General features: G+C 41.6%; 1 protein-coding gene and 1 long non-coding RNA gene across 7 annotated transcripts in view; one reads left to right on the top strand and one right to left on the bottom strand.

The window, feature by feature from the left end:
- Positions 1-6,834: 6,834 nt before the first annotated feature.
- LOC310825699 lies at positions 6,835-11,041 on the bottom strand. Its single transcript, XR_014555458.1, has 2 exons — positions 8,451-11,041; positions 6,835-8,233 (listed from the first exon to the last, which is right to left on the bottom strand). It is a non-coding gene; the product is annotated as an uncharacterized lncRNA (long non-coding RNA).
- Positions 11,042-11,049: 8 nt separating this feature from the next.
- CNOT2 (CCR4-NOT transcription complex subunit 2) overlaps positions 11,050-26,969 on the top strand; it is a 57,043-nt gene continuing 41,123 nt past the window's right edge. For 4 of the 6 annotated variants that reach the window (XM_083699323.1, XM_083699317.1, XM_083699324.1 and 1 more), the window contains exon 1: positions 11,050-14,668. The gene's annotated coding sequence lies outside the window, so the exon portion shown is untranslated. Of the gene's footprint in view, positions 15,260-26,969 lie in introns of all 6 variants that reach the window. The other 2 variants (XM_083699319.1, XM_083699321.1) reach the window with 2 other exon arrangements.

Below are 26,969 nucleotides of genomic sequence, written 5' to 3'. Positions count from 1 at the left end.
TGTTCCCTGAGTGCAAGCATTTCTGCTAGCCAGATGGAGTGGTTCCCCTTCTCCTCCTCTTGCTCACTGTTCTGGGGGTTCTTCCGACACTCCAGAGTGGATTTAAGGGAAGGGGGACACATGAGGGGAGGAGAGAAAGCCTAATGGCACTAGTGGGGGCCTTTGCACTGGCTTCCACTAGCACAGTGGGTTAGTTGAAACTGGACCATAATCTGTATCCTGGGGATGCACAGCCTTTGTGTTGACATCAGAGACAGGACCAGGAAGTACCATTTCAAGCCTTCTCCCCCACCCCCATCCATTGTACACACCATGTTCTGTGCACATGCTGTGTTTTAAGACACTGAGCAGCTGTTTGGTTTGATAATGACTGTGTAAAATCATGTAGTAATTGCTTTTTTTTGTTCTTTTGACATTGCTGTGGTACAAGATCGCTCATAAGAAACAAAACCTCCTCGCTCAGCTGAGGCTACTGCTGTTTCCCTCCCCCCTCCCTTTAGTGTCCCCATTTAGAGCAGAAGAAAAACAGAGACATCTGCAACTCTTGAAGGATCAAAGGCGAGGAAGAGGATTGAAGGTATACGAGAAGTATAAATTTCACCTTTTCATTTTATCCTATGCTAATTAAGGGCTATTGATCCAAGCCTCGTTTGGTGCCGTGAAAGGCTCTTACGTGTGTAACTAGGATACATGCTACTGCGTGATTATACATATATCAAATTGGGGTTGGGAATTTATTCTTTGGTGATTAATGCTGTTATCTGTAGAATGCACAGTCGACACATCTGGTGCAGATGGCCTGTTATTCAAAAAATGAATTCATCCAACTAAGAAGGTGCTGCGAAACATGAAACAGTTTCCTGCAGTGGTGCCATCAGGGGTAGGATTCTGGTGCACAAGATGACTAGAATGAACAGGAAGCCCCCCCCCCCATGCAATGGGGTGTCCTACCACATTTTGAAGTAAGTGGGGGCTGTAAGAACATGAGGTATAGTCTAAAATTATGTAAAAACGCCCCTGGTTTCAAAGAGCACCATCAAGCAGCTGCCCAAACTATGCTTTGGAAGAAATGAAACTCACACTTCTTCTTACAATAGAGATTATCTCAGAAAGGGGAGGGATGCATGAAATGGCCCGTATTGGCTGTACAGTCATACCTTGGTTGTTGAACGGAATCCATTCCGGAATCTGTTCATCTTCTGAAAACGTTCAGAAACCAAGGCAAGGCTTTCAATTGGCTCCAGGAGCTTCCTGCACTCAATCGGAAGCCACGGAAGCTGTGTCAGACGTTTGGCTTCCAAAGAACATTCACAAACCAGAACACTCAATTCCAGGTTTGTGGCGTTCAGGAGCCAAAACGGATAAGTACCAAGGCGTTTGACAACCAAGGTGTGACTCTACATGTTATTTGACTTATGCTGCTGAAAGTAAAGATCAGGCATCAATGTGATCTGTGTAGAAAAGTATGGCTAAATTATCTTTAATTCAGTGGCTTTTTGGTTACGTAGTTAGAGTTTTGAGGAGGGAGCATTAAGTAGTATGCCAGACTCCTCTAATCCCTGGATCCAGCAAGTGTTAACAGCTAATCAAGACTTCTAATTCCTGGAATAGCCAAGCTAGCTTACCGGTGAGGTGATGGAGAATTAAGGGGCTCTGTGTGAGATGAAGAATGGGTGGGGGCCCCTCCCTTAACAGACAAAGTCAGAGTTAGGAGAAAAGAGTTGCAGTGATGTAGGACAGATGTAAAACAGCAAGCTGAGAGAAGGCAGAGAGACAGAGCAATGTTTGATGTCTGTTTGAATCCAAGGCTGCAGCTATGGGAGAAATAAGATGCATTTGGGGTGTTGATGTTTGTGAACCCCTCCATCGTAGGCTCAGGTTTTATATGTGTGTAAATAAGTCATATATCATAAAGACACCACAGTCTCTGCTGTGCCTCATTCCAAAAGGGAGCATGAACCCTGGAATCTCATATCACTTGGCAACTGGGGTGGTGTCAGATACTAAAATCCACATGTCCCCCACCCACCTGGTTGGCTACATCAATAAAGCTGTAATTCTATGCACGTTTACCTGGGAGCAAGCCTCATAGAACTCAATAGGAATTACTTCCAAATAGCTTTTCTGCTGCAAATGTGTTTTCTGCATATGAGCACAATGAACACTGTAACTTTCGAAAGGCCCATGTGCATCTATAAATATACTTGTATTAAGATACGAATAGCATACTCTTGAATAGGAAATATACACCTTAAAACACAGTCCAGGTTCTGATGCAAATTAACGTCACTCCCCTTTGAATGTTGCCACCATAACTGTGGTTTGGCAAGCACACTGCAAACATATTTGCCATCTAAACTGAGTGTCCATGAAGTGTCTCTAGTATAAAAGGGAAGAGATGGTATAGAAATCTGAGAGAAGATCCCTTGTTCCTCCAGGCTGAGTTGGATTACTGCGATGTCATATGTGGGCCTGCTTTTAGAGACAGTTAACTAACCTGCACTTAGTTCAAAAGATGACCGTCAGGCTGTTGTCAGGATCATACTTCACCTGTGCTGAATCAGCTTTATTAGCTCCCAGTCTGTTTTCAATTCAAACTACTGTGCTGATCTTACGACGTCTTGGATCCCTGAATGCCTCTGGGATGATTTTCACCTGCATCAGTCTGTTTGTCCAAAGATCATCACATGAGGCTTTCATCCAGGTGCCTCCACCTTGTAAATTAAGTCTGCTAGTAATCCTAGAGAGAGAGTTTGGGGCTGTGGCACTTCCCTTTGAAATGCTTTTCAAAACACTGGTGCCACCTGGCACCAATGTTGTCATTTGGGACCAGGTAGACAGAGCCAGAGACGAAAGTGTTCTGAATTAACCAAAAAGGCATAAAGACCACTCTACTGCCATTTTCACCATGGCTTCTGAGATTAGATTTCTCAGAATCCCCACTGGGATTGACAGGGCTGCTCTCAAATAAATACACAGTGGTGTTGTTGTTTTTTAAAAAAGTGCAACATACCAATGAAAACACCATTTTGGAAAGCAAGTGAAAACAATTCCTTTCTGACTGTAGCATGCCAGAGAGAAAGAGAAGTGTAACAATTTGTGCTCCTACAGCTGTAGGAAACGCTTGCACCTCAAGCCTAGGTTATTTTGAAACTGCACTGAAATAGGGGAAAAAAACTAAAACAATAATAGTGAGGTGGAGAAACAAGCAGGAAGGGACTCTGATAGGCTGGGGAAATGGGGCTTCATAAGGAGGGATAAGGAGTGGCATAATAATAATAATAATAACAACAACAACAATAATAATATTTATACTCCACCATCCCCAGCCAAGGCCGGGCTCAGGGCAGCTAACAAGCAATAATAAAAACAAGCTGAATGAATACAACTTAAAAACAAGATTAAAATACATTAAAATATTGAAACACTAAAATATTAAAATGCAGCCTCATCACAGGAGGAGAAAGGAAAAAGGAAAAAGAAAGAGGGGCAGGGAATCAAATTGGCTCCAAGCCAAAGGCCAGGCAGAACAATTCTGTCTTACAGGCCCTGAGGAAATAAATCAGATCCTGCAGGGCCCTGGTCTCATGAGGCAGAGCTTTCCACCAGGCCAGAGCCTGTGTTGAAAAGGCCCTGGCTCTGGTTGAAACCAATCTAACTTCCTTAGGGCCTGGGACCACTAGGGTGTTGCTATTTATGGACCTTGAGGCTCTCCGTGGGGCATACCGGGAGAGGCGGTCCCGTAGGTACGAGGGTCCTAGGCCGTGAAGGGCTTTAAAGGTCAAAACCAGCACCTTAAATCTGACCCTGTACTCATGACATTATGTTTGCTGACTGGGAGCAGTTATGGACCACAGACATTAAATTTACGGCATGTAATGCCTTAAGAGAAAACATTATGAAAATGATTTACAGGTGGTACATGACCCCAGTCAAGCTTGCGAAGATTTATCATCTGCCCAATATAAATGTTGGAAATGTAAAGAGACTGAAGGCACCTTCTTCCACCTTTGGTGGACCTGCCCAAAGATTAAGGCCTTCTGGGAAATGATTTATAATGAGATTAAGAAAGTACTTAGATGCACCTTTCATAAAAAACCAGAGGCTTTTCTCTTGGGTATGGTCGGCCAATTGGTGCCGAGGAAGGACAATAATTTCTTTTTGTATGCTACTACGGCAGCAAGGATCCTTCTAGCAAAGTATTGGAAGACACAAGAGCTACCCACGCTGGAGGAGTGGCAGGCGAAAGTGATTGACTTCATGGGACTGGCAGAAATGACCGGCAGAATCCGCGACCAAGAGAAAGAGACTGTGGAGGAAGATTGGAAGAAGTTTAAAATATATCTTAAGAACTGCTATAAAATTGAAGAGTGCTAAAATGTTAAGGGAAAGGAAGAGGTATAATTGCAGCGGCAAATTTTTTATGATTTAGGGTGAAATTGAAAAGGAGAACAAATTTAAAATTCAATTGATTAAAAGGGTTGCTGAATAATTGTAAAATAAGGATGCAAAAAGGGGAAGGTACGGGGAAGTCTGAGAAAAGAGGCTTATGAAAATGAGGTTACGAAAATATGATTTTATGTGTTTGTTTGTTTGTTGTTGTTTTGTCTTTTAAAGATGGAAAACTTAATAAAAAATTTATATAAAAAAAAAATCTGACCCTGTACTCCACCGGGCGCCAGTGCAGCTGGAAAAGTACTGGGTGAATATGCTCCCATGGCAGAGACCCCGTGAGGAGCCTCGCTGCTGCATTCTGCACCCGCTTGAGTTTCTGGGACATCTTGTGGGCCCTATGTGGTTTTCAGAACTCAAGTTGCCCACCTATGAAGCAGGTATCACTCTGGAAGGTGCACCAATTGGCTGGCTCAGAAACACCTTTATATTTTCATACTTGGTCATATGTCTGCACTACCTCACCCAATTCTCAGAATATAGCCTGCAGCAGGTGTTACAAGTTAGTGCAAATCTCCTGCACAGTGCATGGTGGCAGCAGAAAGGGAAACCCCCTTTCCCTCTCTCAACTTGTTTACAGCTCATCTTGAGGAAATCTTTTGTACACATGCCCTCCAGTCTGGCCTTTACATTTGCTGGGGTGAAGGACAAGGCCAACACATGACATGGCACCAAGATGGAGGTCTCCATCTCATGATGTTCCACTCAGCCTTTGTGATGATGTAGGACATGGGTAGGCAAACTAAGGCCCAGGGGCCAGATCCGGCCCAATTGCCTTCTAAATCTGGCCCACGGACAGTCTGGGAATCAGTGTGTTTTTACATGAGTAGAATGTGTGCTTTTACTTAAAATGCATCTCTGGGTTATTTGTGGGGCATAGGAATTAGTTCGTTTTTTAAAATCCAAAATATAGTCCTGCCCCCCCCCAAGGTCTGAGGGACAGTGGTCTGGCCCCCTGCTGAAAAAGTTTGCTGACCCCTGATGAAGGATTATTGAAGTCACATTGAAGTTTTGAAGCCAGCAGGGAAAAATATCCTTGCACAATTGATCTTTATTTGCAAAAGAAGTTAGTGCTATACAGTATTTCACCTTGAATTTAGCCAGTGGTATAAAGTTAGTGCTATACAGTATTTCACCTTGAATTTAGCCAGTGGTATAAAGTTATTTTTATTTGAAGCAAGCCCAGTGCAGATCAGTGGAGGAGAGATTAAACAGCTGAAATAATCTGATACTCTTTTCAGCATGCAATTGGCAAAGCTCTTTTGCTTTGATTTTAATCTAAGCCTATACAGACCTATATTAAAACACAGGCATTAAATCAGCAAGCAGTTCAGAATTTGTGACTACGGTAAATATATTTACAAAAAAAAAAAAGAGTACAGCATTAGACATCACCATTAATAGCAGCGGTGAACATTTTATAGTAGTCATATAGAACCACCATTCTCCTTTCTCAACCTTCACTCTATATTAACTGGACAGCTTACTCAGGCTTTGCTTCTCTGAATGTTTAAGGCATGTGAGCTTTAGCACTCTGTGGACTTGGAACAGCTGTGGTGTGGTTTAATAGCTGCCCCACAGATACAAATCCCATTGACCTCAATAAAGTGAAATTTAAAGTCAAAGTTAACCATTAAATGCTATGGATCGAGCTGGTGCTCCAAAAGTGTGTTTTTCACTGCATTTCTAGATTCTTAGCCTCAGCCCTTCCTTAAATTGTCTCGAGCTGCAATCCCTAAGCACATTACTCAGAAGTAACTGAACACAGTGGGGGACTGAACACGCAGAGCACTGCACTGCTAGGCTGTGATTTTATGCACCTTTATCTGCGGTAAGATCTGCTGAATGAAGTGAGACTTTACTTCCAAGTAAGCATGCATCATATTGCATTGTTTCATTTTCTCTGGTTAGCTAAGCCTTCTATCTAGGCTCCCTGGTTTCCAACACCCTCAGATGTGTTGTTGTGTACAGTGTCTTTTCTCTCAGATAATTCTCCACATCTTTTCTAATCGCTCATCAGTTTATCTCTCATCTGAAAAATAAATAAATGCAAGCAACTAAATAAATAAATAAATGCCCTAACAATTTAAACATCTTCCTAGAGTGCCTCTAAACACAACAACTTTTAATTTTTTTGATGGCAATCCTTATGAACCTGTTGATGGTGCCCGATTTTGAATATACAAAAGCCAGACAGTTTCAGACTTTGTTACCTTAGATTAGAATGACATCGCTGGGTTTAAGATTTTTTTATGGTCTGTGTGTTCATGTGAACACACTGGGGAAGAACATTTAATCTTTACCGAAAAATATACTGATGAAAACATTCACTCCTGGTCAATGGAAAGAAAAAAAAAAGATTTCAAAGCAAGATTGTTGCCCTCCTGTAATATTGCATGCTTTTATTCTGGGCAAAAAGTATAAGCGATAATTCACCATAGAAGGCAATGGCCGAGGTCTTGTCTATACACTGTAGCTTTGATGTTGCTTGTGTCGGTTTGTAAGGCTTGTACTGTTGTTAATATCTGCTCAACCCCACTTAAAATTGCAGCCGGTGTATAAGCAAAGCCTCTGCTTACACCGTGGTGGTCCTTGACCGAACAAAAGCAGATCTTACCAGACATGCTTAATCTCTGACAAACTAATTGGCTTAGTAAAGATGTTGTCTTCTTGCATTATATCTTGGGTTTTCCACCATGCTCATCCACATTATTATAATGCTTTCGAATTGTTGATTTCAAGAAACTGCTATAAGATTTGTGGCCCATTGGTGGGAAAGGTAAATGGCTTGAAATCAAATTAGAAAGTGTTATCCAATTACATTCCACTAGGCTCGTCTGAGTCAGTGCTAGGATTGCTTTTGTTCAGTGGTTTGGTTTTTTTTTTATCAGTGATTTAGATTGCACTTGCCATTAAACTTTGGTATTGCAAAATAAAGAGATGCTTAAAACAGACTGAGATCAGAGCTAAACACTGTTAAATGCTTTCAGTAAATGGGTGAGCTGGGCAGCTAGCAGCAAAATGAAATTTCCACGTGAACTCCCGACTTGTTGTATACAAAAATAAAAGCATGTATGTTTTAGGTGATGATAACTGCTGGAGAAGAAGCATTTTCAAATTATCAAAAGGAGCAGTGCTCCCACTATTTTTCTTGTCACTAGTAAAATTGAAAACCTTGTTAAAAGCTATTGACAAGCTGAAACTAGTTTCTTCTACCCAAATACTCACGTGGCTAAAGGAAAAATCCAATAGGATTTCCAGGCTAAAGGAACTGAATGTGTTTTGCCTAGAGAAAAGAGAATGCGTGATTTAGTGCTGATGGTGGAATGAGGGGCATGGGCAGAATATGCGGGCCAATATTTCAGGATTTGAAATAATGATTTTTTAAAAAGGATCCCAGGAAGAAGAGGGAGGAAATACTGGTTAATTTAACCTGATCACAGGAAATGAGACAAGGAATGGTTTAAGGCAGGTAGGCTAGTTTAAACTACTGGTAAGAAGACTTTGGGGACTGTAAGAGCAGTTTAAATTATCATTTAAGTGTTATAAAGAGCAGTGCAGCAATAGGACACACTGTTTAGGAGCGTGGTGGAATCTAGTTCCTGATAGGTTTTGAGGAAAATATTGAAGGTAGATTCCACAGGTAGTCCTGTGACCTACATAAACAAAAAATTCTGGTACATGAACTCCCATATATCTCCTGGTTGGGGTGAAAGGGACTTCCAAGTGGTTGCACCCAGATTGTAGAACACATTGCCCTCTGAAGTGCAGCCAGCCATCTCTTAAAAGAATACAGTGGTACCTCAGGTTAAGAACTTAATTCATTCTGGAGGTCTGTTCTTAACCTGAAACTGTTCTTAACCTGAAACACCACTTCAGCTAATGGGGTCTCCTGCTGCTGCCGCGCCACCGGAGCCCGATTTCTGTTCTCATCCTGAGGCAAAGTTCTTAACCTAAGGTACTATTTCTGGGTTAGCAGAGTCTGTAACCCGAGGTACCACTGTAGTCCAGAGGACTGCATTTGACCCTAGGCCTAAGGTTCACCACTCCTTGTGTGTGGGGAAATCTAGAGGAATTTGGAGCATGGCAAGGGATGAGAGGGGCTCAGTTAAAACGATAGTCTCTTGTGAATTAATCTCAAATGCTACACCCAGTTTAGTAAACAATTTGACCTTACACTGGATCCTTGTGCTCTTTTCAACATTTGTAAATTACTTCTGGTTCACCTACCCTTTTCCTAGGAGACATCATCACACGAGATGCCATTTCCCCATTCTTCTTCGAGTTTCTATGCATCTCAGTACTTTGTTCTTGTGCATGGAATTAATTATGTGAATCTTTCTGTATCTTCTTCACTTGACACCTACCTCAGGTTACACTTCAGAGCAGAAAGCACTTTTGCTTTCAGCAGGAGACTGGCAGCACTAATCCTATACATGTTAACTCAAAATCAAGTCTCACTAAGCTGAATGGAGTTTACTTGTGACTTCAGTACAGAGCTCCAGGAACACAAGGGATGAAGGACATTTGACCCAATGTCATAGAGACAAGAAAGAAGTAGACAGGAGTGACTAGCTAGTAATCTCTAGATCAGTGTTTGCCAATCTTGGATCTCCAGCTGTTTTCAGACTACAATTCTCATCATCCTTGACCACTGGTATTGCTAGCTAGAGATGATGGGAGTTGTAGTCCAAAAACAGCTGGAGATCCAAGTTTGAAAAACACTGATGTTGCTGGTCTAAGACTCCCATCATCTGTGACTTCTGGACATGCTGGTGGGAGTTGGAGTCCAACACCATCCAGAGGGCCAATGGTTAGCTACTCCTGAAGTAGACCAAGACCACCCCAGAGGGTGATATATAGCGGTGAGCAGCAACCCACTGCAGCCGGTACCATCTGCCAGTTGTTGTGAAGTTATAATACGTTTTGTAGCTTCTTCCTCTGAACTGTAGTGGGTCAGGACTTGGGAAGCATAACTGTCAATCACATATAGTTGTTTCTGGGCTGAACAGCTGGTGAACTATTCCATGTTTGTCAAGGTTGTTCATACTGTCTGAATATGTGCTTCACTGAATTGAGGTAACAGTGTTTCAAATTTAGTCAGTTTCTCTCAATATTTTATATCAAATTTCTACTCATGTCAACAAGCGGAGTACTGATGGCTTGATTTTGAACAGGAACTATTTTATACATTCTGCTACATAGTTACGGCATTGAATAGCAGTTGTTTTGTAAAACTGTATTTATTTTTTGTACTTGTCAAACATACTAGAGATGTTAATGATTTTCTCATTATTCAGTTAATCTCACATTATATTCTGGTCAAATTACTTATTTTGATGGCTGGTGCCATGCTATTTTTATTGTATTTATGTGTATATTTTAAAGTGCTTTTATATATGTATATAGTTTTAATTTCGTCAATATTTAATTGTTTTTAATGATTGTTTTTTTCTGTGTTTTTAGCAATTCTAGGTTTTATCTGTAAGATGCCTTGAGTCCCAACAGGGAAAAAGGTGGGGTACAGATAAGTATATAACAATAATAAATATTACTATGATTATTTAATTTAATAATAAGGTGATATAAAATAAGCAGAGTTCTAGATGCTTTCTACAAGTGCATAGATGGTTTAAAAACAACTGGAAAACTCTAATAACTATTTCCAGAGGGCTAGCTGTGTAAGTTTCTTGCACCAACAACAATCAGAGACTCTTGTGGCACCTTAAAAGACTAGTCTTGATTACTCCTAAATAAATAAATAAATAAATAAATAAATAAATGCAGTAGGTTTCACAATCCCGATTACAGTATTACTGATTTCACTTATGAATTGCTTCCTATGAAATATCCTGAAGTGATTAGCAATAAAAAACATATATAAATTCAATCTCTAGTCCATTGCAGTTAAAAACTGGGATAAAAACCTGTACTTATTAAAAGGCTTGTGGGAAGGCCTTCATCAGGCACTGAAAAGATAATACAGTCTGATATGTAACAAGAGGGAGTTCCAAAGAGTACACTGAAAGTCCAATTCCAACACAGTGTGGAACAGACCTGTTGATGCCCCTTTCCTGGAAACTTTTGAGCCGCAAACATTTGCTCCGCAAAGCACAGAGGTACTCCTCTTAGGTCTGCTTCACAAGTAGCCAAATTCTTACACAAAAGGCACATGTGCCACACACTGGGAAGCCAGGTCTGTGTGCCACATGACAAGTGTGAAAGGGCATCAAACATGATGATGTGCATTCAAATTCCTGCAGTGACAGTAGAAATTCGTCTAGGAATTTCATCACATCTGAGGAGCCCTGTAACTTCTGGGGCAGGAACCCACTGGGAACTATTAAGGCCTCAGTCCTTGGAAAAAGAAAGGAGATTCTCCCCAGATTCTACTGTACAGACTGACCCAGAAAAGAGGACAAAAGTTGTATAATTCAGGTCAAATCCTTGAACAAGCTTCAGCTAGTCTTCACATCTCTGACCAGCTTCTATTCAAGCTAGTCACTGTAAGACTCTAAGACTTGATACCTCAGTTAGCTTTTACCCTCTTCTCTCCCCATCCCCCTTCCCCCCTTTTGTATTGTGTCTTATAGAGTGCAAGCCTACCAACTGTCTTCTTTGTTATTAATAAGATTGTAAGAATAGCACTCCTGGATCTGGCCAGCAGTTCGCCTAGTCTAGCATCCTGTTCTTACAGCAGCCAACCAGATGCCCATGCAAGCAGGATCTTAGTGCAACAGCCTTCTCCTCTCTTGTGGTTTCTAGCACTTGATGTTCAGAAGTATGCTGCCTCCAACAGTGGTGGTAGAACATGACCACCATGTCTAGTAGTCATCAATAGCCTTATCCTTCATAATTTTGTCTATCCCTCTTTTAAAGGCTTCCAGGTTTGTGGTCATCACTGCCACCATTTTGTTATCCTGTGTAAGTCTCTTTTGGGAGCCCATTCAGCTAAAGAGCAATGAAAAATGCTTTAAATAAATCCTGCTCTACTCAGTGGGAATAAACTAGTATTTTAAAACTTTAATAAATCACCTTACCTATTCTACAAAAGTTGGAGATGTCAGAGATTGAACCTAGGACCTTCTCCATGCAAAACATACCAATGAACTACAACCTCTCAGTTCTACATGTTTGGAAGGAAGTGAACACAAAAATATTTCCAATGGCGTAGGTAAATCCTACTTAAATGCAGAAAATGTGCTGAGCTAGTTACATTAAGACACTCTGCTATTTCTGGGTTCTTTAAATAGTGAAACTGTTATTGCCAAATTTCCAAATCCTACGCAAACCATCCCATTACACCCTACTGAAAAATAAAATCAATTAAGTGGTGCCATGGCACCCTTCAACCTGACAGCTCATACTGGGCTACTATGAATTATATGCATAGTGGAAATATTAAATACCATCTGATTATACCAAGGTGTTAAGTCATGAACAGAGAGAAAGTTAATCTTTAATGGCAGCAATTGTGGGTATGGTTGGTAGTGCCTACATTCAGTCTACCTGCTTGATAAATCTCTAGATCAGCATAAAATGTGGCTTTGCTGTATTATAAAATTAACTCTGCCTATGGACCTAAGAACTCTTGCAAGTCATTAGCTGGAATAACCACACACTGCTATTGTCATGACAAGCTTTACAAAAGTTATATGATGCTGAAGTAGGGACACCACATACACATACATGGTTAAACAGTTTTGGATGGATGGACAATCCAATTGGCCTGCAAAATTCTACCTAAATCACACGCCTTTAGTGCAGTAATATTCTACAAAAGTCATGTTAGATTTGTTTCACAATTGTCATTGTAATAAATGAATATCATTCTCATTTCTGGATGGGAAGGCAACAGTTGGAGAACTTCCCCAAATGTCTAGGGCTGTAGTGGAGTTTCCCTGTATCACTATGCACCAGAGCTACTTCAAAAATCACATATTTCCTACATTGATAGCATTTATTGGCATTGATAACATTTATTGTGTTCCACAGCAAGAGAAGATGAAACTGCAATTCAGCACCTGGCTGAGGCCTGCAGGGAATTTCCTACATGCAGGTGCTATCTGTATGTATGACATGGCTTTTAATCAGATGCAAAGGTTCTGATGTAAACATAATTATACCACTCAAACTCAAATAAATCACAAATCTAGACACAAACCTAAACACACTTTTTAGAGGGTACATGATCACTGAACTCAACAGGACTTCTTTCAAAGTATGTTTAGATCTTCTGCATGAACAGATTTAAGTTTTGTTTTTTGCACCTTGTCACCTGTATTAGATCCTTCAGTAGTTAATTTATGCCCTGAAATGTGAAATTTAAATATGCTCCTGCTCTTTCTTTATAAATATGGATTTCACATAATTGTTTTGTGTTTTTTTTTTAAAAAAAACAAATCCTTGAGACCATTTTTGATATATTACTCTTTAAAAGTTTATACAGAACAAGAGATGGAAAATACTATAAACGGTAGTTCAGGGCAACAAACTAAGCATATGCTGTTGGGAGTATAGGGATTACAAAAGATTACCTCTGCCCCAATCTTTTTCAGTGGATAAGATTTACCTTCATACTGGCACCAAAGTGCTGCACACATGAACTTTCAGCCAGGTTTGTGGGAAAAGATGATTTGTTAATGTCTCCATTTCAAAATTATTTTATTGGAACTTTCCTATATATTTTCCCATATGGGAAAATGAGAGAACTTTATCCTCTAAGAGGTGTCATGGTCTGTTACTGGCTACCGTTCTTTGCTCCACCTTTTCTCTGTAAGGGGGAACAAGGGCGTGTGTATGTCAATTTAAACATGTTGGTAGATGACCAAGAACTTACCCATCCGGTGTTACACGTATCTGGTGCCTCATATAACCTGGGGCACCAGGTGCTAGCACATCAGTTCCACAGACCAGACGGTGCTGCACTCAAACACTATCACTTTATGCACAGGGGCAAAGGACATAACAATGGCAGGGGAGTACAATGCCTCATAGGCACACTGCTTTTGGTTTTTATAGTATCATGTGGAAACGGGCCATAAACTATTTCGGGAAGGGGGGGGGGCGGCGGCTATGGTAGTTTAAAAATGTTGATTCTAACTCCACTTTGTCCTTACAGCTTCTCCCATGTAGCCGCTGCTCACCACTCACTTTTACTGTGTTGCAAGTTATCCTATAGACTTATCTCTTAGACCAGGGTTTCCGAAACCTGGGTCTTCAGCTGTTTCCGGACTGCAATTCCCATCATCCCTGACCAGTGGTTCTGCTTTTGTACCATGTTTGTGCTAATACTTTAAATTGTGAACTGCCCTGAGATCTATAGATGAAGGGCAATCTACAAATTTTAATAATAATAATAATAATGGGAGTTGTAGTCCAAAAACAGCTGGAGAAGCTAGTTTGAGAAACCCTGTCTTTAAACCATTTCCCCCTTCATTATAAACGAGTACTACTCTTAGGCCTGCTTCGCAAGTGGCCAAATCCTTACCCAAAAGACACCACAGGGGAAGCCCTGTCTACGTGCCACACAGAACACGCGTGGAAGGCCATCCCACGTGACAAGGTGCGTTCAAACCCCTAGTTTCGTATAGGAATTTCATCACCTCGGGTGCGGGGGGGGGGTGAGTGTAGTTTTTGGAGTAGGAATAAACCGGGGACTATCCTGGCCTCAGTGGTCGGGAAGAGAAAGGTGCCTCTTCCTCCCCTCCAGGCTCAGATGAAGGGGCTCTTGCGACCCCCCGCGCCACAACTCGCTCTCCCAAGGACGTGTGTAAAAGGTTCCCTCCCTCCCAGCGTGTAAATAACGGCTCCCCCCACCCACCCGCCCGCCCGCCCCGCTTCCCCCGGATGTCTCGGGAGCTCTTCTTCTCCCACAAGGCCGCTCTCTCCACAGCGGGGCCTGGCGTCGCCGCCATCCTCCTCCTCCTCGGGCCCGCAAGCGCCTCCCGCCGACCGGGCTCCGCGCCGCGAGACTCCTCCGCGCCCGCCCGAAGAAGCCAGGCCGCGTTTCTCCCCTCTCAGAGGCTCTGGCGGACGGCAGGCACCTGCAGGCCGGCACCGAGCGCTGGTCCCGCGGTTACTGCCGGGCGGCGGCGGCGACGACGGCGAGGTCACGACGGCAGCGGCGGGGTCAGAGGGTAAAGGTCGCTCCCCCAGCATCCTCCGTGCAGGGTGCTCAGCCATCTTGGATCCTCGGGACAAGAAAATTCATGCGGTGAGTTCGGCCCGATTCTCCTTCCCCCCGCCGCCTCTCCCCCCCGCCGCGGCCCAGCTCGGCAGCTCCCGGGGGAGCTGGCGGGCGCCGGGGGAGGCCTTCCCGACGGCTCCGGCCCGCTTCGGGCTGGCCGAGGCCCGCTTCATCCCGCTCGGTTTCCGTTTGCTTTTGTCTCTCTCTCTCTCTCTCTCTGAGGGAGAGGAGCAGGGAGGGGGGTGAGAAGAGATGCGTGAGGGGAAGAGGAGGCGGAGGGCGAGCGAGGCGACGCGCAGGCTCTGAGCAGGCAGCCCTGAGGCCCGGCCCGGAGCAAGGAGGGGGTGGGTGGGAAGCCCCGCCGCGGGAGGCGGCACCGCGGAGGCCCGTCAGGGCCGCGTCCTGCTTCTGCCCGGCCGCTCCTCCCCGGGCCCGCTGCTTCCGTTCCCGCCGCCGCCGCCGGCCGACTCGGGTCGGGTCCTGCCTGTGCCTCCCGCCCAGCCGCCGCTCGGCCTAGTCGCGGCCGCCTCCGCTCTTCTCCCTCTTTCCCGCGCTGCTGCTGCCCTTTAGGCCACCCGGGTGCGAGCGCCGCGTCCCCCCCGATGCCTGAGGCTCCGGGTAAGGAAGCGACAAAGCAGAGCTCTCTGCCCCTTCCCGCCGCCTCGCGTCTTTCTCTCCTCCCAAGCGGGAGGCGGCCTCGGCGGCCTGTTTATTAGGATGGAAGGCCCGGGATGGAGAAGGGGGGTCCCTTTGCATTTGCTGGGGTGTGTGTGTGTGGGGGGGGGGTGTTTCGCTGCAGCCGTACGACCCAGCGGCTGCGAAGAGCCTCCTTCCGGCCCCCGACGAGGTTTGCAGAACAAACTTGCGAGCGAGCGGTTGCGCTCTCTTTTCCAGGACTAGGTCTTTCTTGCGTGGATGGGCTTGTTTTTGTTTTGCTCGCTCGGGAGCGTGCACTGCAGTTCCCCCGCGGTAAACTGATAACGTGTTTGTTTGTGTGTGTGTGTGTGTAAATAGTAACATTGCATTTGGGGGTGGGGTGGGGTGGAGAAGCAGCTCCCTGGAGGAAGTGGCAAGGCTGCCCTTTGTTCGCGTTGAAGCTGTGTGTAATAATGTGGCCGATCCTGTCAACGTTTAGTGAGCAGGAGTGAGGTTTTTGATGAGACTGAGATGGTTTGGGCCATTAAGGAGTTTTGATACCTGGCTGCTTTTTTTTTTTTTTTAAGTTCGAAGTTGAGGCCTTGTATGTAGCACATCTTTCAGCCCTGGCAAACTACAACTTGCAAAACTGATCATGTTAGAACACAGTGGGTGCATTGAAACTTCCCCTGCCTAGCCCCTGCTTTTTAAGCAAATATCATGGTGATTCGTACAATTGCATGGTGGTTCTTGAATTGATATATGTGATGTGGCATTCCAGAGTACCATATTGTAGACCTTAACATGCTCTTGTAAAGTTTATAGGAGAGTTGTAAGCATTCCAGGCAGCTGGTTGTTTTGGTCCTGTGTGGCCTGCTGGCATCTAGATTTTAGGTATAGGCTGTAAGATTCAGAAACAGTTTTGTGAGTCTGCTGAGCTTTCTACTTGGAATTTGTGTATTGTTTCAATCCCTAATTTTCAGTTTGTTTTTCAAAAAAACTTATGGTGGGAGTAATACTGAGCATTAATTACTTGTGAAATATTTGGGGAGGAGAGTGGAAAGTCAGTCTTCTTTTGCTGCTGGTAATTAATTTAATCTGTACACACACACACACACATACACACACACAGAGTAATCAACATTAAAAGACTACATAGAAGCTGTTTTGATATAACACACAAAATAATACATCTGATCATAAAGCACAAATCATTTCTAAAAACACTGTTCACTTCATTTACTATTTGGTGAAAGACAACAACAAACATTGGTGTTCCTGAAATAGAAAGTTTCAGCTTTGATCTTAAAGATGTCATGAATGTGTGCAGGGAAATCTTTTAAATACCATTGTTTAAGAAAAATCATTTTTAAGGGAAAGTTAGTAAAGAGCAAATGTTACTGATAAGGCTGGATAATGAAAATTGTATAACTAATGCCCACCAATAGATTTCTAATACAGTATGCCGTAAAATGTCAAGCAGGTAATACCTTTTTTTTTTAAAAAAAATCACAAACGGGTATTCAGCTCTTAATGAGATATGCATAGATTCTACCAAAGTCCATGTAGTGTAAGTTCTAAAAGCTACTCTGATAGTTGTTTGTGAGGGTGAACTTCTATTTCAGTGACTTCAGAAAATTGTTACAGATCATGACTTTCTTCTTCCTGTTGATAAAATATTAGTGATGTGGCTTTCTCAGAAGGAAATTGAATAGAATATTTTCCTAGAATTTTTATGTGTGTATTTTACTTGTATTTAGTGAGAAAAGCTAAAAACTTGCTAATATTTTTTGCAACCGGGATCCATATATTGTTGCTGATGGGCTTCTTAAATGGGAAATTTTCCACAGAAAAAGCACTGGAAATTTTTTCATCCATCACCATTAGTTATGCCTTAGAGTAAAGGTTTTCAACCTTTTTGAGTCCACAGCTCCTTTGACCCAGCTACATTCTTTCTGTGGGTCTTAGGAGCCCAGGTATGTCACCCTTTGCCTGCAGAGTCAGCAGCCCCTCACCCCTTTTCAAACATGCTCCCTTGTGGAGTGTTCCCTCAGCCTCCTATCCCCTCTCCTTGGGAGTCCTGGGCAGCTGCAGCTGCCGCCCCCATTCTCTGAGCTGCCCCTCCGCCCCAAAGAGAGGTGCCTTCTCACACTGCCCTGCAGGACTTAGGAAGCACCCCCTGGCCAGCCCCAGAGGCACCATTCACCTGAGGAGCTTGTAGCCAGGGGTGCTGTAACAAACAGTTGTGTAAGTCTTTTGGAGGCAGAGGCGCAAGAGGGGATGAGAGGAGGGAAGAAAGGAAAGAGGGACAGAGGCCAGTGTTAAGCACCCCTGACTATCATTCAAGGCACCTCAGGGAGCCATGGCACACTGCTTGAAAACCACTGCCTTCGAGGTGTCTTCTCATTTTAAGCAAGACATGACGTCTAGATTTATGTACTAAAGTAACTGCAGAAAATGGTTAGTAATTATCAGGAGTAGTACTTAAGCTCAAAAAGTTGTACTTCAATGATGCTCCCCGAAAAGTTGTCAGATACTCATGTAACTGAAGCAGAGGTCTTCTGATGTCTCTGGTGGATATTTTTATACCGTAAAGTTAGGTTTTCCATGGTGATGAAGGAATGGGTGTATGGCTTGTGTATGGATTCACTGCACAAAATTTTGAACCGTTTAAAGACTGTAACCTTGAGTACAAACAACTTACCTGTTAAACTCGAGTAACTAAAAGTTGCGTGGGGTAGGTGACATTTTCTGGAATTACTAATATATAACATAGTGATTGATATTGTCCATCGTTATGCATAGAGTTGGATTCAGAGCTGGCCTTTTTATAAATGGAAGGGACTGCAATCCATTGGAGGCTCCTGCTGATGGAACTGGGGAGCAGGCGGGTGGGAGGAGGCTGATTCTCAGTGCAGACTCCCACACAACTTCACCCACTGTTCAGAAGGGTCTCTCAGCCCTCTGGAACAGACTTTCCAGGAGAAGGATAGAATTCACAGAAAGCAAGAGGGCATCCTGTGAGCTCTGTCCCACTCAAGGGAACTCTGGATCCAATTATACATTACTTGGAAATCATAAGTTGTGGCAGTTACTTCATTTGCAGAGCAGTCCTGTGCATGTTTACTCAAAACTAGTTCCACTGTTTCAGTGGTGCTTATTTCCATGTAAGTGTGCCACTTAAAGTGGCACATTACCATGTTCTACAATTTGCCATGGAGATACTTTCCTCTTTGCTTATTAAAACTGCAATTCTATGTACATGTACCTGGAAGTAAACCCACTTTAATTCAGTTACACTTATTTCTGAGTAAACATGCAGAGACGTGCATTCCATGATCCCGACAGTATCTGAAATACAAAAATTAATGATATAAAATCAAGTTTCTTTCAAAGATTCAAAATAGATATTCACAAAATTACCACACTGTGACCATCACTGTTTCTTTATTTCTCAAGTCCCTGATAAAATTGTTTGCAGTAGTTTCAGAGTAATGCAAGTGTGAGTTTCTTTCTCTTTTTTAAAAGGCTGTTTAAGTCAACTTAAGATGAACATGTAATGGTTATTTATGATGAAATAAATAACCAATATATTAGATAGACCAATATATTAGATAATAATTTGGTCTAATTATGTACTATTTACAGGCAATAAAATTCCATGTACTGATTGACTGCAGTTTCCCTAACCCTAACCCTAACATGTATATACAGTAGATGCTTGCACAATAATCAAATATTATTTATGTCCTACTTAAGTAACGTGTTGTTTACATGTTACTTTCACATGGAGTTGATTTCTGTGTAGACAGTATATAGTACTTGAGGCAGTCTTTGTCCTCTGAAACTCTCCTGCACTTCCTGGTTTGTTAAGGTATCTCAGCACACATTGTGACACACTAGACATGAAATTTCATGAGGGTGAAGGCGATAACAGTTGTTTGTATAATGAGATGTCTTCATAAAATGAAGAAATAGTATTAGAATGTCAAAGAGGGTAGTGAATAGTCAAGTCAATATATTATGGAGATTCTACCTGTTTCTATATGTATGTTCACCTGAGCATTTTTAATTTATCACTTTAGCTTGTTGCTTGCTTCTGTTTTTAGCAATTATGTGTGAAATACACTATATATACCTGCTCAGAAATGAGCCCCATTGAGTTCAGTGGTGTTACTCCCAGGTGAGTGGATATAGACTTGCAGCCTCAGGTATTGATCATAGTTGATACTGTTATTGAACTGTTTTAGTGATGAAATGGAATACTTAACAAGTAGCCTGTGACATCATTAAACTTCTTGGCACATTTGAACTAGCTTTAAAAGTCAAAATTCTACTTTTACAGGTAACAGAAAGATTTGCAACCTAATTCAAAATTTTGCACAGGATTTGGCCTCCTTGCGGGTTCCTTGTGATAAAAAGCTTCTCCTATTTATTTCCGTGTAGTGAACAATGCAAAGCTCTGACGTCCACAAGTAGTAGTCTTGTGTGTTGGGACTCAGTTATACCTGCCATTTAAACTTGCCTTTTTAGCATACACATACCGTTAAAAACTTGCTTACATTTGACTGGTAATACTTTTGTATATTAAGTACTCTCAAATTAGGTTATTGAAAAGCTAAACTAGTAAATTTATTCATTTAGATTTAAAAACATTACAGAACATCCAGTTTAACTTTATGTATTCAGGGTTGTATCTAACATAAGCCATACTCTGACTAGATCCACAGAAATAAATGAGCTTAAGGTAGCCATAGTTTTGAATGGGTGTGGTTAAGCCACACTTGTTTGGATACCACCCTTGGTTCTAAAATCAACTTTGGGGCTTCCTTTGATTTTATTTATTACAATAATTTATATCCCATCTTTCTATGGAAATTGTGTGCTGTTTGGTTGTTACAAATAACAGGACAGACTTTCTGATCAGAAAATATCTGACTGTGTTCTCCCAGGTGATTATAAGCTACATGATTCCTTCAAACAGTTCTGGGTTGTGAGGAGTTGATTTAAGGGTTGGACCTCTTCTCTGGATAAAATTGTATATTAGAATTCTGTTTTCATTTTAAAAAATATTCATCCTCAAACTAAATAAATCTGTAGGCCTTGAATGCAACTGAGTTGGAGAGCCTCTGTCCATAGCTCATACAATTTCCTTGTCTTGGCAGAGGGACTGTAATTGTATACTCCTAGTATACAAATGCTAGGAGGCTCTTTTGAACCAAAGTATGTAAAAACAGAACCTGTTTATAATGCTGCCAAGTAGCCAAATGAACCTCTGCCTGGCCTACTGGTGCGCTTTCGGTATGCAATATGCAGATACACCTTTTCATAGTATAGAGATAGATGTTGTCACCTTCTAATGCCTGCACATCCAGTTTCTGTTAGAGGTACAGAAAATGGACAGCCCTGTGTTATCATTGTACATTAAAATATAATTTTGAAGATGGCAGGTTTTTATATTTCATGTGACCTTGAAATTGGTTGGCATTGTTAAGTTGCACAAGAATAAAAGGAATGGACTCTCTAGGTACCAGGGAGAGAGTAGTGCAGAGTGTGTATAGTAAAATTTAACAAGAGACATTAGTTTTTAGTATCTTGGAAAGCTTTAAGCTTTAAGTCCAGGGTTCAAAATTAGCAGGGTGCCAGGTGCATTTTGCACCTAAAGATTCTCCATTTGCGAGAACCTAAAAAAGTCTGGGTGCTATTTTTTGCACCTGGCTGACTTTCAAGGATTACTGAAATGCATGTGCTTTAAACCTCAAAGTATATGTTAAGGCTAGACAATATGTCAAAGAGTTTAACAATAAAGAGGAGAGTGTTTGGAAAAAATGAAGTATGGTACCAATATTTTTATTGTAAACACCAAATTAAACATGTATTAACAATTTCTGCTAAAAACTGATATTAACAATGTATCACTTATGTGAATTGCGTATTAGTTCATGCTCATCAAAATAAATAGGGTTGCCATTTGACTCCTAGCTTTTCTATCCCACTTTCTAACACTGTTCAAGCCCATTAGGATTTGAAATATATTTGTTCTTATTTGAAATAAATTAATTAGGAATGTGTATTTGGATTTCATTAATGAAATCAATCTGATATGAAAACACTTTCATCTTCCTAGAATAATAGTATAAAGAAGATATTGGAACTTAAAATATGAACATTGCCTTCCTAGAGCACATTACTGAACATTCAAAAAGGAGAGATAAAGTAATCATGGGATACTTCAGCTACCCTGAAATCTGTTGGAACTCAATCTCGGCCAAGAATGTAAAGTCCAACAAATTCCTCACTTTCTTTGCTGACAATTTCATTTACCAGAAGCTTGAAGAAGCAACAAGGGGATCATGTGTCTTGAACCTAATGGAGGAACTGGTTGACAAAGTGGAAGTACTGGGAACCTTGAGAGGAAGTGATCATGTCCTCTTGGGTTTCAAGGGAAAGCTGAGTGTAGTTGGACATGCACCCTGGACTTTAAGAAGGCAGATTTCAAAATGCTTAAGTAACTTCTGGATGAGATCCCATGGTCAGAAATATTCAAAGAGAAGGTAGACCAAGAGGAATGGGAGTTAACTTAAAGGAGAAATATTGAAGGCCCAAATGCAGACAATTCCAACAAGAAAGGAAAGTGGGAGGCATCTAAAGAATCTAATGTGGCTACAGATGAGCTGAGATGTAACAACGGCATGTATAAGAAATGGAAGAAAGGGGAAATCACAAAGTAAGAATATACATGAGCAACCAACAAATGCCGGGAGAAGGTCAAGCAGACCAAAGCTCAGAAATGAGCTCAGGCCTTCAAGAGAGGTTAAAAATAATTTTAAAAGCTTTCTTCAACCATGTTTGAAAAAGCAAAAGAAAGAAAATGTATTAGGTCCTCTGCATGGAGAAATGCTCTTGGGTAGCAGAGAGAAGGTGGAACTACTCAACATGTACTTTACCTTTGTCTTCACTTAAAAGAAAAGCAGTGCCCAACCTGGTGATAACATAGTAAATGATGCAAGGAGATACTTCAACCCAATATAGGAAAAGAGGTGGTAAGGGAACACCTAACTACTTTAAATGAATTCAAATCTCCAGGACATGATTAGCTGCATCCAAGGGTACTAAAGGAGCTTGTGGATGTAGTCTCAGAGCCTTTCTATAATCGTTGAGAATTCTTGGAGACAGGTGAGGTCCCTGCAGATTGGAGGCAGGAAATGTCTGCATCTCCATAAAGGGGGAAAAAGTAGACCTATGTAACTACTGACTGGTCAGTTTGACATCTGTACTAGGAAAGGTCCTAGAGCACATAATTAAATGGTCTATGAGCACTTAGAAAAATTGCGATTACTAAGACGCAAGCATGGGTTTCTCAAAAACAAGTCATGACAGGCAAATCTCACTTCTCTTTTTGGAAAGAGTTACAAGCTTGGAGGACCAGGGTAATGCTGTAGATGTAGTGTATCTTTCTTTCAGTAAGACTTTTGACAAAGTCCTCAATCATATTCTTGCAGAGAAGCTGATAAAATGAGGGCTGGACAAAGTTACTGTTAGGTGGATTGGTAGCTGGTTGACTGACCAAACCCAAAGAGTGCCCACTAATGGTTTGCAGAAGACACCATTCTGGGAGGATGTAGAATACATAATCAAGGAGAAGGAAGGAGTTTGGAATTGATATCCCACTTTATCACTACCCAAAAGAGTCTCTACGGCTAACATTCTCCTTTCCCTTCCTCCCCCACAACAAACACTCTGTGAGGTGAGTGGGGCTGAGAGACTTCAAAGAAGTGTGACTAGCCCAAGGTCACCCAGCAGCTGCATGTGGAGGAGCGGAGATGCGAACCCGATTCCCCAGATTACAAGTCTACCGCTCTTAATCACAACACCATACTGGCTCTCAAGATGACCTTAATAGATGGGAGAACTGGACCAAAACGAATTTCAGTAGGGATAAATGCATGGTTCTACACTTAGGCAGGAAGAACCAGCTGTACAAATATAAGATGGGGAAAACTTGGCTTGCCAGTAGTACATGTGAAAACGATTGAGGAATTTTAGTTAGGCCACAAGCTAAACAAGAGCTAAACGTGATGCAGCAGCAAAAAAAGCTAATGCTAGTCTAGGCTGTACCAACAGAAGTCTAGTGTCCTGCTTGTTCAAGGGAAGTAATGGTCTCGCTGTATTCTGCCTTGGCCAGCCCACATCTGTAGTACTGTGTCCAGTTTTGGCCACCAGAATTTAAGAAGGATGTTGACAAGAAGTTACATGAGAGGAGATTCAGACTAAGCATCAAAAAGAACCTTCTGACAGTAAGAGCTGCCTGATAGTGGATTGGGAGCCCCCTTGGAAGGTGGAGGTTTTAAAGCAGAGTTTGGATGGCCATCTGTGATGGATGCTTTAGATGAGATTCCTGCTTTGCAGAGCGTTGGACTAGACTAGATTCATAAATATGTGAAAAGAGTTGAGAAGCCGCTTTCATTTCATTCAAGCCTTCCATTTTCTGAAGACCTTGAGGCTTGCCGTAAAATTTCAGAATAGGAAGCAATTGGTCTTTCAGACACAAATATTGTTTAGATAAATAGAAGTTATACTGTTGTTTTAAGAAAAAATATATTTACTGGGATTGGAATAGAATTAATCGTCATTTACTCAGTTACATTGATGCTTGCTATGTGAAGTAACAGTAGATAGAATTATGAAGTGTATTTGATATTCAAATTTATTGCAACTTCTTAATTACATTGTGGTGGTATTTATATCTTTGAACCTTTTCTTCAGAAATTATTTTTTTACGTTTGTGTGTGAAAATGCTTCTAAGATCAGATAACATAACTAACTTTTTGTTTGTTACAATGTTGATTTTTCTATTATCATTTATTTTTTAGTTTCCTAATTGTCAAATATATATATGTACCAGGGGTTGTAACAACTTACATCTTCATCTTTGGGTAGTTGTTGTTTCAATAAAATAAAGGCAAGTTACATTTTCACAAATTTACCATACTTAACCACTTTTATCAGCTGTTATACATAATAGGTGATACCAAACTGGCATTCTCAGGAGTTCCACTGAAATCAGTAGGATTGATTTTTGGTGAGTCAATTCTGAGTATGACTAACAGTGGATATCACCCAATATATTTCATGTTCTTGAAGTACCAGAAGAAGCTTAGCTACAACTCTAGTTGGAACAGGCACACTTTAACGGTGAAGCTGGCCACATTCCCACTGAATTTTTTGGGCAGATTGTGTCAAAGAAGGAAATACCATCTAGTACATATACCTTTGGGAGATGCTAAATTTTTTAGTTTAAATGTTATGAGTAGAGTGTTTACCTGGAAATAAGTTATTGGAGCAGTTTGTACAACAGTTGTTCGTATGCTGTATTGAAAATAGTGCAAAATATAAGAACCACTGTTTTACTCATTACTCATTACCCCAATAACTTAAAGTGGTTTGGTTGTTCTTTGCAATCTACCACATTTCTTAGCTTCTCTTCCCATGTGTTGTGAGAGGGTGCTTTTATAGAATAAATCTAAAATTTACCTGCTTTTGTACAGTTGTACCATTTTTCAGCCAAGAAAATACATGTGCAGAATGAAGAGGAAAGGAAAAAGCATTGGAAAGTAGTGTATAGATATCCTGGGTTATTTCATTCTTTATGTCCCTGATCTTTACAATGGACTAAGGGCTGTACTGCTAGGTTATTTGTTCTGCCTGTATAAAATAGTAGCTTACAGGTTTGTTTTTTTTACCATGAAAACTAGTCTGGAAGAGTTTATCAGTGGGCCAGTGGACTGTACAAACATTTACTTTTTGTTTTGTTTCAGATGGCACAAATCATATACAGAAAAAATTACTCCTTTGATCAGACAGTTTAGACATGTAGTATTCAGCTGGTGGGTTGGGACTCATTGCTGGACATAGTCTGATCAAAGGTAGGTTACAACAGCAGCACTACTACAAATGATAAAGAAATTAAGAAATGGATCCTCAGATGGATGTCTGGGTAAAGGTGGAGCCTGGGTTTGAAAAAAGTTGAAGACCGGCCATAAGGATTCAGATGATCTGAGTTGTTTTGGTGGCAAGCTGATTGTAGATCCTTACGTGACTGTCTACAGTTGTCTTCTTTCCAGAGTGGACCATGGGTTGGATGAAAGTTGTAGCATCCCTTTCTGTATTCAAGGTTTTGTTATTCCCAAGAGTTGAAAATAGGTCGAGCATATCAATCCTAAGAACTTTCCTGAACAGCACTTGTTTTGAGGCTCTGTAAAGTAGCGTGTGTTTGCAGTACTTGTTAGAACATGTTTGAGAGAGGCTGGAATTCAAATTTTGTGCATGATATTCCTTATGCTGATGAACCTGTTGAATATCTGCTTGAACCAATCTGCCTTTTGACGGTTTAAGTGAGAGCATAGACCATCATTATGAGTATGTTTGTATCATTTGATTTGATATTGACTGCACCACCAGCAAGAAATGTATGCAACACCACCTGAACATCTCCCCTCTCATGTTTACAGCTCAAGATCACTTTTATATCTTCCCCTACAGTTACATTGAAAGCTTTTGGTATTTGATTGTATATAAGATAAATGAGGCTAAGCTACATGTACTGTTATGAACAGCCCAGATTGATCAAGTGAGTCTGCCTTGGAATCCATTCTTCTTCTGTTCCTAGTCTTGATAACATTTACAACTGCTTCCTTTTAAGTCCAGTGCCTTTAAGGGACAGCTTATGGAGTTGCATAGAACAGTCATAGTGTTAGCCTTCTGCTGCAAGGTGTGCTAAACCTTCTGATTCTACTCTAGGTTGAACACACCATTCTAGTTCCATGAGTCCACATTGCTCACGAAGAAGCATTTAACCACATCATAATAATGTGGAAATCACCCACATCAGTAACTTGAATATGGTTTATTTTTCTAGCAATTTGGCTCCTGGCTTTTATATCTCACTTTCTAACACTGGTTCCAAACTGTGAGTGTTGCCACAGAGAAGCCCTACATAGAGTGCATTGCAGTAATCTAATTATGTAGTACCAATGCCTGAACTATTGTGGTCGAGGTCTCCCATTCCAGGAATTGCTGTAGCTGGTGCACCATTTGCGGCTGGTAAAAGGTGCTTACAGCCGTTGAGGCTAGCTGGATTTCTTGTCACAAAGCTGGATCCAGAAGAACAATCAAGCTATGTACTTTCTCCTGCAGGGGAAGAGTAAACCCTTCTAGGACTAATTTTCTGGACATAGGAGCCACTCACCCACAGTCCCTATGTCTTGCCAAGATTCAATTTCTGCTTACTTTTCTTTATCCATCCCACCACTTCACCAGGCGTTGGTCCAGGGCCTGCCTAGCTTTGTTGATTCAGGTGTTATGGAGAAATGGAGCTGAGTGTCATCAGTGTATGATGTCACCCTGCCTCCAAATTATTTTAAAGACTGCTCCAGTGGCACCAGGTAAATATTAAGCAGCACTGGGAATAAAGTAGTGTCATAGTGTAACTGCTTGAGGTCTCCAAAAGTACTCTTTTAGTTCTGTTCTCTGGACTCTGTCCTGAAGGTTGGACAGGAACGATGACAATTCAGTGCTTCCAGTTCCCATTCCATAGAACCAGTCTGGGAAGATACTATGGTCTATGGTACCAAAACCCTCAGAGAGCTCAAGAAGCAGGTCACATTCCCCTTGTTCCACTCTCTAGAAAGGT

The sequence above is a fragment of the Podarcis gaigeae genome (assembly GCF_964106915.1).
Source record: "Podarcis gaigeae genome assembly, chromosome: 10".
Taxonomy (NCBI): domain Eukaryota; kingdom Metazoa; phylum Chordata; class Lepidosauria; order Squamata; family Lacertidae; genus Podarcis; species Podarcis gaigeae.
Note: the sequence above shows the minus strand (reverse complement) of the source record. Positions and strands in the feature narration are given on the sequence as shown.